We start from the raw sequence: 15,990 nt of genomic DNA, 5'->3' as shown, positions 1-15,990 counted from the left end.
CTAGGAATTGGTGTTGGAGCTAAAACCCGAAGGATGACAGTGGGGTTGGGAGGGTGGAAGAGCATTCAGGCCAGGAGGAATGAGACATGCAAAAGCGAAGAGAGGAAAGGAGTCATTCAAGGGTAGAAAGGTGGCCTGCGTGGCAAAGCATAGAGGGATGGGGAGGTTAGCATGTGACGAAAATGGAAAGGATGCTTCAGGAGCAACGGGAAGCCACTGACAGTCATTAAGTTGTACAGTGACATAATCTGAATTGTTTCTAAAGTCACTGGCTGCTGGGTGACAAAGAGATGAGAGCGAACCTAGCATCTAGGGGACCAGGAAGAGGGTTATGGAGCTGTGGGGCAGAGGGGGATGAGGACCCTGGTTAGGTCAGGTGGCAAAAGATAAGGCTGGATGGATAAGGAGGGCCTGGTGTTCAGGCCCTTCTAGCCATTCGAAGTGTGGTCTTTATTCCTCACAACAGAGGGCTGAATGGTTTTAAGCAAAGATGTTCTCTGATCAGATCTGGGTTTCAGGAGTTACTCCAGCTGGTGTGGAGAATGCATTTCAGAGACAAGACAGGAGGCCTGTTGGGGGCTGCTGGAGACACTTCGGTGAAAGATGGTGTGCACTGAACAAGGCTAGGGCAGGGATCACGGGTCAACAAGAATTAACCAGCACCAGGCACTGTTGGAACAAGTCAGACCAGGGGCTGCTCTTAAGGAACTTTCCAGAAATATTGATAAGGAAAGCTGGTAACCTGAATGTGAGCAATGAGTGAATGGAAGGTGATAGAAGACCCCTCTATCCCTGTTTCTGGCCTGTGGGGGTGGGAGGAGGGAAGGTGGCGGGGCTGGGAGGACGGTGTTGTGTAGTGAATAGGGAACCTGGACAGAGGATTTGCAAAGGGAACAGGTTCCGTTTAGGACATACTGAGAACTCCAGTGGCCAAGGTGGGAACGCAGCAGGTGGATATAAATAGAATCCAGTGACTCTTCTAAAAATGGGAACTAAATCTTGGAAGAGAACCATTAGGTTTGGACATTTCCTCAATCCCCACCCCTAGAAACAGTGTGCATCCAAAGAAGTAACATTCCCCTGAGGGCCTCCCAGGAGGAGATGGGCCTCAATTGCCTTATGAAAGAAGGGGGCTTCGCATTAGAACGATCCTCAGAGACTCCAGAAGTAGAGACACATCCAATTCAGACGCAGCTTTCCTCCCGTGCCTCTGATTCCGAGAATCCGGTCACGTCCCCCAGTCAGGAGCATGTGACCAGGACAGCTTGAAGTAAGACAGGTAGTCCTGACACAGGCATTCACTCTTTCCACTGTGGTAACTGGGTGCCGAGTTTCCCTTTACCGGGAACTCTTGAACTCTCAAAAATTTTCGTTAGCGATCTTTAGAGAACACACGCCCTGTGTCTGGAGAGAACAGTTGGAAGATAGGATGTGTGAGATTTCTTTTTATTACCAAGTTGGTAAGTTTTCACTCCTGCCAGTGCCCTGGAAATAATGGTGCTGCCTCTACCAGAGTCTCCTTCAACTATGGTGAGGAGAACCAATCTCTCTCCCTTTAAGAGGGGGTGGGGGGGATGGATGGATGGATGGATGTTGGGAAATCCAGCGAAGAGAGAGTTCTAGAAAAAGATTTTACCCGAGACAAGCCGCTTTTTCCACCTTTGCTAAGCAGTGCTCCTGTCTGCTTCTCCCTTTATTTTATCAATGGTGTTTTGACAATTCATGGGGGGAAAAAAATGTGTGTTGGGCAAATTGAGCTCCTGAAGCAATAAACATTTAGACATGCCATGTGAATCGAGTTATTGTTCTTGGTAGGGATAGTCTCCGAGTTTGTTTCTCTTTTTTTTTTGGAAGGAGAACATGTCAGCCCGTGTTCTTCCCCCGGGTGTCTGGAAATGGAAATCTCCTTTCTCCAGTAATTGGTGCGAATCCTTGACAATAGCCCCACGACTAGTAGGTTATCTCCAAGGAATCTCCATTCCCAAAGAATTGAGGGGAGATTAAAATTCAAGAAAACTGGACTAGATCGCAGGAGAAGAGCTGCCCCTTCAGCCAAGTCCAGCCAAAGTCGCCTCTTTCCCGCTTCACAGGGTGGGTTTTGTTGGGGTTGAGGGGGGGGGGGGGTCGTCCGTTTCAGATTCCCGTCTCTCCCTCCCGCACAGCCTCTCCCGCTCCGCGGCCTCCTTCAGGACCTAACTTTGTCCCGACTGCATGTGCGTGGCCAGCTCCGGGCGCCCTTGGCTCCCTGGCTTTACCGCAGGCCGCGCGCGGGCGGGGGCGCTCATTGTTGTCCGCGAGCGGCGGCTGGGGACCCTGTGGGACGCGCGGGAAGCCGGCTGGCGCACGACCCCGCGGCTCCGACTGGCGGTGGCGGAGGAGCGCGCTCCGTGCGCGCGGGGGGCGTGGCGGGGCCCGAGGGGCGGAGGCGCGGAGGGCGCCCGCACCATGCGGCGGGCCGGGCGCGGCGGGCGAGGGGCGGGCCGGCGGCGGGGCGCCCTGGCGCGGGGCCAGGCTCGGCGGGAGAGGCGCGAGCGGGCGATGGGCTGACGGAGGGCCAGCGCCGGAGCGGGGGCGGAGGGACCGGCGGGGCGGCTGTGGGCGCCGCGGAGGAGGAGGCGGGGGCGCCGGGCGCGGATGCCGCCGGGTAGGCCACGGGCCTGCGCTCCCGGGGCGAATGGGACGCGGGTTTCTGTGGATCGGCCGCTGCAAACGTGAAGTTCCTCGGCTCCCTGGGACGCGCAACAAATAAAAGGTAATGTGTCTTTGTTTCCCAGCCGGGATCTCAGGGAGACGATTGACTAGGCAACACTTCTGTGTCCTTTTTTAAATGCGGGGCTGGTGGCGAAAGGGACATGACACTTCTTCCCGGAGGACGTAGAGTATTTAATGTCGCGGTTGTGACATTTCTTTCTAATGCATACCCCACGTGCGGCCCACACTGTACTCCCTTCTGCAACCGCCCTCCTCCCCCACATACACTTTCCTTTGGCACCGAACTCTGAATTTACCCTGAGAGAAAGGAAAGGACACTGCTGTAGCTGGAATTTTTTTTTTAAACATCCATTTTTATGGAAATGACAGGGGAATCTTGTTCTTGGGTGCAGGAGGGAGCAAATTCAGACGAGGGTTCCGGGAGGGAGGCAGGCAGCTGATGGTTGGCTGCCGGGGACTGCTAAAATGGACTGCTCTTTACATTCCAAATGGCTGCAGCAAGTTTGATGCAGAGAAAAAAGGGAGGAGGAGGAGGAGAGGAGGGAACCCCTTTTAGTACCTGGTCATTTAAAAATGACCCCACGCAACGCTACCGTATTGCAGGCAGCTGCCCACACGTTCGGTACATACTGCGTTGAGAAAAGATGAACCAGTCCTATACTTTGAAAGCTGTGGGGGGCTGCTGGTGTGTAATCAAGAACCGGGTGCCTTTCTCACCATGCCTTGTTAGCAGAATAACTGCTCAGTAGATTCAAGCAAATTCTGCGGAATTTCCAAAGGGTGTCTGTGCTAATAAATAGCATTGGCGGTGGCTTCTTAATAGACGTACTCGTTCTGAAGGATGCAGCCACGCCAGGCCCCCCGGAAGTCCTGCTCGCTGAGAAAGGCGATCCAGTGCGGTAAAAGGACTCCTTGACCCCACCGTGAATGCATGAGGCTGTCTCTCCCCTCTGAATGGAACAGCCCAACACAGGCTGCCGCTGCTGTTCTGGCTTCTTTCATTTTGAATCCTAGCAGCTTCTGATGGCAGGGATTCTCAGAACACCTAAGACAGGCACTTGATAAATCTGAGCGGTTCAAAGGTGACAGGCTACTCAATTTTGGAGTGGCCTTGGTTGTATTTAGACCCCTGGCCTGGCTCACTTGCTCTACGTTCACCTGACTGAGTTTTGAACAGCTGCTCATCAGCCCCCACACACCTCAGCATCCGTTAAATCATGTCCTTTCCAAAAGCATGACTGTGACTTATGGGAAAGCACCAGAGAGCCAGGAGCCAACTTCTGACTTCACCCAGGGAAGCCACCGCTGACCCTGGGGAAAGTACCTCAGGAGCTGGATGCAGAAATCTATTCTTTACACACATACAACTTAGTTATGTGTGCTCTCTTTAAAGTGTGCAACAAAGTGGGGTTTGGCAGGGGCACGGGAGGACACAGTTCATTGTTTTGTTTCTTCAAACTGCTTCAAGTTCATTCATAGCTTTTGGCCCCATTTTATTGGCGTCTGACCTGGACAGGGCCAGAAGAGAAGACCTTCAGATCAGCAGAAATCTGATTTTGATCCTCAAAGTGTCACTTGTCTCTTGCCATCTAGAGTGTCAGGGATGAGCCATTTCGGTTGGCTGAGGGATGCAGTCCGGCGCAAAAGAAATTTGGGGTTATTTAAGGCACAACAGGAATACGGGTGCTGAGGCAAATAGCTTAGAATCCTTTTGGTCCTGAAAAATTAAATAGCTACAATTCGTGTAATTGGAAGCAATATTTAGACATCCTTTGACATCAACACTATGTGTCAATGAATAGAATGTTGCTTCTGATAACTTGGAATGAAGTAATGCCTAATGTGCAAAGTTGTGTGGCTAGAAGTAATCCTTTAGAGAAAAAAATAAAAACCACTAAACTATTTTTGTATTAAAGGGGAACCGTGTGAATAGGAATGAGGATCATAAAACGCTCTCCGTCCTTTGTTCTGACCAAGTGTGATTTGCTGCTGCTATGGCCCTATTCTTGTTGGTGCTTATCTTGAATTAATTTCATTAATAAGACTTATTATTTATGGCATAGGGCCTCTGTGTAATTCGTAGACATTGCTGCCAAGTCCCCTGATAGCCTGGCAGGTGGCTAGTGCCATTAGCATGATCTCGTTGTTGGGGAAACTGAGACCCCTCGAGGTTCAGTGAGTTGCTGATTTCATAATCCATGAGAACTGCATCCCAGAGGCGTACGGTGCTCCATTTGATTGTAACAGCAAAGTGACAATCTGAGGTCAAAGGCAAAGTCAACGATGAGTCCTTGCTTGGGTCCTGGAACTTGGAAAAAGCTCAGTGGAATAGTGACTACACCAGAGTTGTGAAGGGAAGAGCTCTTGAGTCAACCCTGATGAGTTGATGAAAAATGTGTGGCCGGTTTGTGATGGGAAAGGCAGTGATGAGAAGGAAAGTTCCGGGAAATACTGTATTGGAGGAACCTGTCGGGCTACCTGGGTCTTTTAGTGAGTGTAGGGTGGAGTGAGACCTCCAAGGAAGATCATTACTGACTTTACTCCAAAAATATACCACTTGTGGTTACATTATTGATGCTGGTGTGTTATGTGTGTGTGTGAACTACTTATAGTTCCATTCATGTGCCATAGACTTATCTGTTACAAGAGTTGCACGTAGTCTGACAAACTAAAGGACTGAAAAGATGAGAGGGCACTTTCAAAGCTTTAGATACTTTTGCATACGTGAATACTTCGTTTTTAAAAAAGGCACGGTATGGCTTCTGGAGAATTTCCATTTAAACATGTCAAAATGAGAGCTAGACATAATGACAGTTAAATAGCTAATGAAGTTATTTTAAACTGAACTCTACACACTATCAAGAGTGTGTAAGTCTGGATTCACCGATGACGTTAATTCATAACTTTTGTTTTCTGGACATCACCTAATGTGTCAATAAAATTTGGGGCAGGAATGCTCAATTTAGGTGTATTCGTTGTGGAACATTCCAGCATCTCAATCAGAAATGATTTCTGAGATCTCATAGGAGGATGGCCATGCGATAAAGCTCTTCCAGTGATTATTCAACCTAAATTATAAAAACGATATTCTTCTTGAGCTAAAGGAGGAGAAAAAGAAGAACTACTTTACCTGGATAGGCAGCAGCTCAGGCCCACCTTCCCTGTGACGTCCCAGGACACTATCCATTCACCATTCACTCCCCCTTGCCCTCTCTGATCCTTTGCCGGCCATGGCTCTCTGAAAAGAAGATATTGAATGTTTCCTAAAAGGCAGGAGTTAGAGTGAGAAAAGCAAGAGAAGGGATCATTCCATCCTCTGTGTAGGCAATGTAGACACTTGAATTTTTCTTCCAATTAGCAAAGTCAAAGACAGAAAGAATCTGGGAAAAGAGGCCACTAAAAATTGAACCTGTTGGGGAAGGGTAAGATTTGAGTCTTTTACCTTGTGGTATTCCTTCCGGCCATAACCAGACTGAAGTACCTTGGTAGTGGTTTTCATTTCTGTGGAAACAAGGTTGTTTAATCTCAAGAGCTGGTCCAGCAGCTCCTGGAACGCTGGGCTTCAGGGTCACCATTGCACACAAGGCCTGCTGGCTGCACCACTCTCTTCTGTCAGAAGTTTTCCGAATCAGCATAAATCCGGCTTATCCAAAATTCCCTCCACAGCAGTTTCCTTTCGGTTCTTTAAATCCTTCAGCTGCCACCCTTCCTCTGGGATCAGCATGTCTTTCTCTTATAAGGAATAATTTAGACACACCCTTACATGTGAGGCTGTCTGTTCCACCACTAGTAGCCTTATCCTAAAAATATCTGTCATTATGTCTTTCTCAGAAGATGATCAGAGCTGTTTTGTGAATTGTGTTCATGTTTCTTTTGGGTGCTAATGAGTGTGTGTGTGTGTTCAATTCTTAATTGGATCAGTGGGAATGAGGTATTTTCCCCCAAAACAGAAATGCTTTTCTCTTTGAAGATGGAAATTGCGGCTAAGCATAAAGGCCGTGATTGTTGGAAGGAATATGAGGGTCCTGGTTCGGTTCAGTGGCCTTATTACTACCAAATAATCAAGAAGCAGTAAGCTGGTGGCCTCCGTTTGAACTGAATGAGGACCCCTCTGCAAACGTCCAAGCAGAGCCCACTCCAATTCAGACATGTAGCGTGTGGGATATAGCTGGTTAGAAAGCCAGATCTCTCTCTGTGGTGGTTTCTGGATTGGGTTGTGTTGTTGTTGTTTTAAAATTGGAGCTCTGATGATTCCATGGTGCATCACAGGAAGAGCTAGTTGTCCAGGGTCGAGAATATTTGTACCTGCCCCTCCCCCCAGCCTTCCCAAACTCTGACTATGTTCACGTGTACCTCTTTGCTCCGGTCTTATTAGCAATTATTAGCCAATCCAGGGTTCCTGCGTATTTGCTGTTCTCTCAGTTCTCCCCATAGGACATTGAACCCTGTGCCCATGACGGACGCCCCCGATAGATCCTATTTGAATAAGTAAAGCACTGAGTGACTCTCTCATACCACTTTCCAACATGGATATACTTAGGCACCTTTAGAAACCTGGAAATCCCAGTGGTCTACAGTGTCTGACCTTTTCCTAGTCCATGCTGTGCTATGGCCCCTTTTTCACAGTTAGCATCACCTTGCCAACCTTGAGGCCAGAAGTCTTGATACTAATGCAAAATACTAAACCTGTTCACAATAATTTTCACTTCAAATGAGCCCAGAGCTGTTTCACTTCAAATGCGCAACATGAGGCTGTCACCCCACAGTTCCCTTCAGAACCAGTCTGTTGTTCTGGTGATGAGTCTTCTTTGCAAGGCTCTTGCCTCTCTTTGTCCTTACTGGATGAGGAATGCATGAAAAAAAAATGGCGTGTAATGGGGAATTAAATTGATAATGCATGACAGCGAATGGAAATAATAATCGGAGAGTTGCCAGGCTGTGCCATTCATAACCATAAAATGCACAGTTATGCTCTCACCACATGCGTGTGAACAAGTATTACAGATGTGATGAATCCAAACTAGGAAACCAAAGAGTGCAGAGCCACCTGGGCTGGGCGATACACCTACAAACTGAGCCGAGGGATGCGCTGCTGGCTTACCCGTTTCTCTGCACCCACTGGCTACCCCCAATAAATATTAGACATTTCTTTCTCTGTTGCTCAGAGAGAGCGAGAGAGCAGAAAAAGGGGGAGGGTGGTGAGGACAAGAACCAGATCGGAGCTGAACACAATGGAGGGCAGTGTTCTGCCTTCTCAATTCCCTTTTATTGGGATGGTTGAGTGTTTTGTAACAGAGTAACTACAGAGTGACCAGTAGCACAGATGTAGCCTGCAGGTCTTGGCAGGAGAGCAGAGACCTCAAGTATAGCAGAGGCAAGGGCTGAAGTCACAGCAGATGTGCCGTGCAGTCTATGGACCGCGCACAGATGATTCTAGGGGTTATCGGTGAAGTCGAACATTTCAGATAGGGGGAGTCTTACAAATGACAGGCAGATCAATAGATCATTTTTGCAAATGTGGAGATGCTTGCAGATGTCCAGGGACCTCTCCAGGGTCTTGGGTGCAGTGCCAAGACAAGACAAGGCTTTCTGTGATGCAGCCTGGCATGGCGGAGAGAATGGAGCTGTGGCATCATCGAGCCTGGGTTTGATTTCTAGCTGTGCCCCTTACTAGTTATGAGGCCTTGGGTGAACTACTGAATCTCTCTGAGCCCCAGTTTTCTTATTTAGAAGAAAGTTACATTCAGAAGGGCCATATTTGTGAAGCACCTAACACTAAAAAATATGGGAGATGCTTTTAGAATAAGAAATTTGTCTTTGAATTCTGCCCCCCCCACCCCACCCCCCTTTGACTGACTTATGCCCTGGGAGGCCAACATGCTACCTGGGAACACACTAGTGTGGAAGAAGCCAGTCGCCGTGGAAGTGGAGGTACCACCCAAAGAAATGGTACCTCCTCGCCTACAATACTGAAATGAATTACACAAAGAGAAAGTAGCATTTAGGGGAATGACCCTTAGCTCTTTCCAAGTTTGAAAGTATAGATTTTCATTTATTGCCATTAAGTAGGAAGATTTTCAACTCCTATTTTCTTACTTATATTTCACTCAAGTAATGAGTGTGGCGCATTAATGGCAGAAATAAACCTAGAACCCGAGTGTACTGGATGCTTGTGGGAGTTTTTTTTTTTACCATCGCACCCATTACCTGACCACTGCAAAAATACTGAGAGAGTTTCCTTGTAGCCACTTTGCCTAATACTTATCAAAAATGTATGCCCTTCATAACCTTCTAGCTGTTAACTAAAATGAATCAGAATGATAGATGGTCCGTCCTCTGGAGACGGATTCAACAGGCACACACAGGCAGCAGAATCAGAGCACTAAACAAATATAAAAACAGAAAATGTATTTATAGAACATTATGGCCACATCCAGGACAAGGGTGTATTTTAGGTGACGCCTCAGGGACAGCATATGGGCATCGTTTGCCTTGACAGGGTGGAGTGTGTCTGTCGTCCTAGGGAGAAATTATAAGCTGATATTTGTTTGTGGTTCCTTCTTTCTTTACTGTGGAAAATACGGTTTCTGTTGCCCACCACAATTTGGTCTGTCTGCCATCCTGCTCCTAAGGTTGTAACTTAGTCAATAGCGATTTTGTGCTATTTAGACACAGAGATCTTACAACTTCCAAGTTGGAAAGATGTTGAAGTACTTGGAGAATTAAGTCCAAAGCCACAGTCCTTTGTTTCTTATACAGCTAGATTCTTTTTCTCTTCTTGCCAGTCGAGCTGACCATACTCCTAGGGAACTGACAAAACCCAGTGGAAAAAAATCCATCAACTGTTAAGTTTTATACTATGGCTTTTGGTTTTATATTGGACATAGAAAAACAGTCAATAGGTGAGCATGGTTGCTTGTTTGTACTTCAGAAATGTGGGAGTGAGGTGCCCGTGTTAGCACAGCTGTCCCTGTGATGACAGGGGGAGGATGGGACCCACACGCGGCATTATTGCCCCCCTTCTCACCAGAACCCCACTGCCGGAGGTGGCCCGGCACACTGGCCTTGAAATGGTTGACTCCTTGTTTGGCGATTTATCCTTTTCCCTACATACAGCTCCCCAAAGGAACCTGTGTCTGAGAGTATGCTGGGTGAGCAAATGCTCTCCCGTCTCCCTTCCTTGTCGCTAGTTCCACCCGTGGTTTTTTTGATTACTCCTCTTCCTCTTCCTTCTGCCGCTTAAAACTCATTGTCCTATGATAAGTGACTCACCACTCCTCTGCCTCACTCTTCCTCTTTGCTCCATTGCTGGTATTTGACTCTTCTGGCCTTTTACAATACATTCCTCTAATGCCTTGTTCATGTTTCCTTCCCGAATTCTTTTGGGGTGAGGTGCCCACGGCCACCATCCCAATTCAGGGACTCCTCTTTCTTTCCTGGGTTATTATACAGTCATCACAATGTATCCCTTTACCAGCAGCCTCTCTCTCTCTCTCGCTGTCTCGCTCTCTCACACTCTCTCACACACACACACACACACACACACACACACGCGTGCGCGTGCACCTTTCTCCAAGTCCTTTCCTGGACTTCAGCCTCTTGCAAACACTCATCCTTCCTTTTCAGAGGCCCCTCTGTCCCCTCTCTATGGGCCACCCCTGCTCACTCCTTAATTCCAGCTCCAGTGTTACCTCCTCCTCTTCATCCGAACAGAGCCAGTCTCCCTGCTTTATTCTCCCAGAGCGTCCTCTCCAGACGCCTGCTCCTGTTCAGTCTCGAAAATTGGAACGACCTGTATACATGTCTTCTCCCCCTCATAGCTTTCTAAGGGCAGGACCATGTTTTCTTTATCTCTGATCCCACAGCATCTAACAGTATGTCTTTCATTTGGTAGGTGCTCAAAATATAAATGAGTAATTATTTCAGGCATCTCTCGCTGCATATTTCTGTGTCAAAGAGAAGAGAATAAGGATGGTGTGTCCTAGCTATCCTTTATATGGTGGTTAGCCTTGCAAACCCCTGCTGGCAAAATGGCAGAAAGTGTCTGACTACCACAATTTGATGATTCATTTATTCATTTATTCATTCATTTAGTCAGTCAGTCAGTCAACACACACTTGTTGATATACCCCTATGTCCCAGGAATGTGTCAGTGAACAAAACTGACACAAATTCTTGCCCTCAGGGAATTTGTATTCTAAGAGGAAGAGGCAGGCAATACACATTATAAATCAGTAAATTATATCTTGTCCTAAAAGGTGGCAATTGCTATGACGAACAGTAAAGCAGTGGATGGGAAGTATGGCCACGTTGCTGCTTTACATACAGGAGTCGGACGCGACATTATGAGGAGGTGATATTTGGGCAAAGCTTTGAAGGGTGTGAAGAAGCGAGCTGTGTGTTTCTGGGGGAGAACACTCCAGGCAGAGGAAAGAGCTCGCCAAAGGCCCTGAGGCAGAAGAGGGACATGTAGGGCACAGCAAGGAGAAGAGCGTGGAAGGGCAGACGGAGTGACGGGGGTGCAGAGGTGGGAATCCGTGGGGCCTTGAAGACTCTGCCCTGGGAAGATGTGCCTGTTGGAGAGCGTGGGTGAGGGAGCGCCCTGATCACACTTGGGCTGCACAGGGATGGTTAGGGTGCCGTGTGGGGATGAGACTGCAAGGGCACAGGTGACAGCAGGGGCAGCAGTTGAGTGGCTGTTGTAAGAATCCAGAAAGTGATGAAGTGATGATGACGAGAAGTGTTCAGGCTCTGGGTATTGTAAGAGAGAACCACCAAGATTTTCTGGGATGTGGGAGGTGAGATGAAGAGAGAAGCCCAAAGTTTGGTGATGGAAAATTGCCATTACTTGAGAGGGGAAAGCAGGGGGTAGAGGTGGTTTGGGAGAGAAGACAAGTTAGGAGTTCTGTTTGGGACGTGCAGACTGTTAGGTGTTTAACAGCCATCCAGATGGAGATGCCGAGTGGGCAGTTCATATACAATCGCACACAAGCCTGGGAAAGGGGAAAGTCCCAACAGAGACACACAGTGGGCCTCAACCACCTGGAGGTGACCAAGTCCCAGGGCCTAGTCCTGAACATTACAACACCTGAGAAAAAATCATAAGCACCACACTGCAAATAAAAAGAATGTAAGATAGAAAAAATGAAGTAATTCCTTGAAATGTGGAAAACCCTGTTGAGATGTGCTGTTGCACAAACTGATGGCCTATCTCTTTTTTGATACGGGAAAGCAATATCTCTAACTCGTGTTTTAAATGAATTTATTGATGTATCATTGATATACAATAAGCTGCACGTATTTAAAGTGTACAGTTTGATAAGTTTTGACATCTGTCTACACCTGGGAAGCCATTCCCCAAATCAAGAATTGTAACTCCATACCTTCAGTCAATCACATTGACCGAGACTCTTGTGTTTAAAGCTCCAGGCTAGACACTATGAAAGATATAAAATGTAATTACTATCCCTGCCTCGCATCTTTGTTCTGATTTAAACGTTTGGCTTTCCCTATGTAGTGATCTAATCACAAACTTCTTTCTAGGTCTTTTCTGAAGCATATGCTGAAAACACACTCGAGTTTGTTCCCCAAAGGGTTTGCAATGACACATGTAAATCCTTGGACACCAGCATTAGTGATTCCGTCAGGAAAGAGGAAAGCTCAGGAACCCTGCTATCTGTTAATCAGTTCAGGCACAGGCAAAAACATATCCCTGGTTCCTTCTTTCAAGGAACCCCAAATAGTAGGCTCAATTTCACCCATTTTCATTATGTGTAGTCAACCCAGTAATTCCCTCTTCTGAAAGCTTTGGGAAATTGTTCTGTGTCCAATTAGAATTTTTGATTTGACTGACAGATACAACCTAACATGTTCATTGCTGTAGCTGCTCATAATGATATGCACCCTGGGTCTTCGTAGAACTCTATTTGCAATGGCCATTGTGTTGGAAGGTACTGCATGACTTCTGGTGACAGCATTTTCACCACTGAGAATGGGGTGAAAGGAGGGGAGCCCTTCTTTTGTTTCAGAATCCTCTCTCTTCCCCTTCCCACCCTTCCCCATTTCCCTTCCTCTCCCAGCCTCATGCCCTGCCCCCCCCCCCCACCATCTTTAAATGTTTGGGGAGACAAATGCATCAGCTTTGGAAACTTGTTCTGAGCATGGCTCTGGGACAATAACATCACGAGTGCCAGGAATAGGTCTCTAGGAGGTTTCTGGGGTGGCTCACAGGCAGCTGGCCAGTGTCAAAGCCTCGGACAAGGTGAATGGAGGGAGGGAGCTGCCAGCGCCTGTCCTGCAAGCGGGAGAAACCCTGCCACTGAGGCTCCAGCAGTGTCCTTCCCAGAGAACTTGGTCATGTAAAGATGCAGGCGGCCAACCGCAGCCCAGACTGCCTGCTCCATATACACAGCAAAGGTAGCTGTGAAACCGTCCCTAACGGACACACTGCATCCTCCCAAGCTCTCCCCGCACCTTTTATGGGGATACCTGGTGGGGGAGGGGCGCATGCTGGAGCAGGGACCACCTGATGGGGGGACCCACATTCCTTGGGTCTGCTCTGCTGTTATGTCACTGGAAATTTGGTCTGATGTGAGCATGAGTCTCACAAGGGTCAGCTTTTGGGCTGGAGTGCTTCCCTCCAAACCTGCACAACTTGGCATCTGGGCCCTGGGCCCTGGATTTAGGCACGTAGGACAGGAGTGTCTGCTTCATGCCCCGTGCAGGTTCTGTGAAAGCAGGTGGACTGGACGGCCATCCCACTTTCGTAGGTGGCCGTTCTCCCACTGTGCTTCAAAAGTCACCCAAGCCCTAAGGATGGAATTCCAACAGCTTGCAGATGGTCTAGAATACTGTTCTGTGCAGCTCCATCACCCCACATTTCCAGGGGTAATGGAGAGCTTGATTATGGTGGTACACAAAAAGTGTTGTTTACGGGAAGGAAAACCCATTCCCAGACTCATATCTCTATGGCAGGATGCGCCAGCTCTCACCGATGGCAGGTCAATGTCAATTCTGCTCATTTGACATGTGGTCGTGTGGATAATATAAACTACAGAGAACGCATGTGTTTCTGAGCCTGGGCTTGGGGGTATGTTTGTATAGAACGGGCAAATGAAAACATATCTCATTGAATGCAGATTAAGTTGCAAAGCATCTATGTTTCGTAATTGCCCTTGAACTGCTACATAAGGATATATGTTATTTGAACATATATTTATTAATTCATGTAAAAATATTTATAAAGTGCCTGTTATGATGGTCATGCCATTCTGTTTCACTCACATATATATTATTTTAATGTCAACAAAATATTTGCAGTAAAAATGTAATAACCTATCGCTTAATAAGACCCATCGTTGTAAATAGTGTTGTCTCATCCCAGCATAAGCAAAAAAAATTTTTTTATTTTAATTTAAAACCGCAGATTGAATTAGACATTGGAGCCAAACAGGCAAATATTCATGTTACCAAGAAAACGTCATGGAGATTCTTTGTTATAAAATACATGAATTCCAAACCAGCAACAGACACGTGTAGCCATTCCACACAGCATCATATTTTAAATAGAGGACATTTGATTGCGCATTTATACAAAGGAAGTTGGTAGGAGAAAAGTAGGATACTATGCTTGTGCCTACCAGTCTGTAGTGCTATTTTTTGAAGAGCTTTCTGAAGCAGTAAATGGATGATGTGAATATTTGTTTCATGAAACTACATATAATATTGTAACAAGAAACATCATCAGTACATACATGCGTTATTAGAATGAATGCATGTTCTTGGAATTCTTATCCATAGGTGTGCACAAATGTCCATGGCTCGTACCTTAGGGTGTGTTTGTCCCATCTTCTCCCAGGGTTCAGTGATCCCTTCTGCCACAGCCCAAGCTAACAATCTTGTGGCCCCGTCCTCAACACTTGCAATGATGATGAGGGAACCCCGTTCATTCCATTTTGAACAATGTTACTTGTTTGAAAGTTCTCACTTCTTTTGAAGCCAGATGTGTCTTCTGGAACTGATTCCATTTCTGCCCATCAGTGTAGTGTTTTTCTTCCTTCTTGTTACATGATCAATTTCATCATCAAATTAGCAAGGTCCCGCCCACAGGCAGGCCCGGGACAGTCCAGTTTACACCTGTCCTGGGCATGCTTCGTGGAATCAATGATAGCTCCCTTTTCACACCCAAAAGTCTTTCGGCAGGGCCAGTTGATGACAGGGTCACCCTACCACGAGAGCCTCTGCTACTTACCCATTGGTCCTGAGAAGACCTGGCTTCCATATCGTTACCCAGTCTGATTACGCCTCTTTGGCACTGCTCCAGCTTTTTAAATGTTCATGTCCTACATAAAATACGGTGTCCTGATTTGAAACACAGATTTCCAGAAATGGTTTAGCCACAGTAGAGTGTCGGAGGCCTCTTAAACCCATTATTCAGGATGCTATGTTTCTAGCTTGTGAACTGAAAATAGGATACAAAACTACACACAATATGATCCCAATTTAAAAATTGTAAAGGTACCATCTAAACCTGTTTGTCAACTGTAAATTTGATCAGCACACTTTCTGTGTCTGGTTACAAATCGTTGGGAGGTCATACAGATGCTGAGAAAGTATGTTTTAGTATCTCTTTAGTTTTCCAAGTGCTTATATATAGCTCCTTAGGCACTGAGCCCTCTTTCCAGACTCCCCTTATTTCTGCATCAGTTAGGATTAAATTCATTTGAGAACAGTGTTCAGTGACTACTTATTTACTATTTCATCCGTGATTTAGCCATCCTCAGCTCATTGGCTATATGGTTGCTCCTCCTTCTGGTTACCGTAAATAGGGCTCTCTCGTCCAGCAGTATTTCTCACTACTCCTCACCCACCAACCACTCTGTGCTCCAGCTATACCACATGGCTCTTGTTTCCAGAACATTCCATGTTCTCTCCCATGCCAGGCCTTCTTACATCAGGATGCCTCTGCCAGACATTCTGTTCTGCAGATACCACTCCCTCACCTAAGTATGGACCAATCCCCCATGTGTGGGTTAGGGTCTCCCCACTCCCCACTGCCCAATAGTGTCTTGTCACATGGATTACACTGTACTCACCTGTTAACATGGGTAATTCCTTTATGGATGTGGAATCTCCTTAGGTATGGGAACAAAAACATATCCATCATTCTATGTCTAATAAAATGCCTGGAACATAATAAATGTACAATTAACACTTGTTGAATGAACACACACTGTAGTGGTCATTATTACATATAATCCTGTGCCCCATTTCTCTTAT

General features: G+C 46.9%; 1 protein-coding gene across 11 annotated transcripts in view; it reads left to right on the top strand.

The window, feature by feature from the left end:
- FRMD4A (FERM domain containing 4A) overlaps positions 1 to 15,990 on the top strand; it is a 565,649-nt gene that overhangs the window by 350,819 nt on the left and 198,840 nt on the right. The window contains exon 1 of one of the 11 annotated variants that reach the window (XM_074324783.1): positions 2,501 to 2,752. The exons of 9 other annotated variants lie outside the window; for them this stretch is intronic. The gene's annotated coding sequence lies outside the window, so the exon portion shown is untranslated. Of the gene's footprint in view, positions 1 to 2,500; positions 2,753 to 15,990 lie in introns of those variants that run through there. One more of the 11 variants, XM_019738289.2, reaches the window with a different exon arrangement.

This window comes from Rhinolophus sinicus, linkage group LG02 (genome assembly GCF_036562045.2).
Source record: "Rhinolophus sinicus isolate RSC01 linkage group LG02, ASM3656204v1, whole genome shotgun sequence".
Lineage (NCBI taxonomy): Eukaryota > Metazoa > Chordata > Mammalia > Chiroptera > Rhinolophidae > Rhinolophus > Rhinolophus sinicus.
This window is presented reverse-complemented; position numbering and strand designations above follow the sequence as displayed.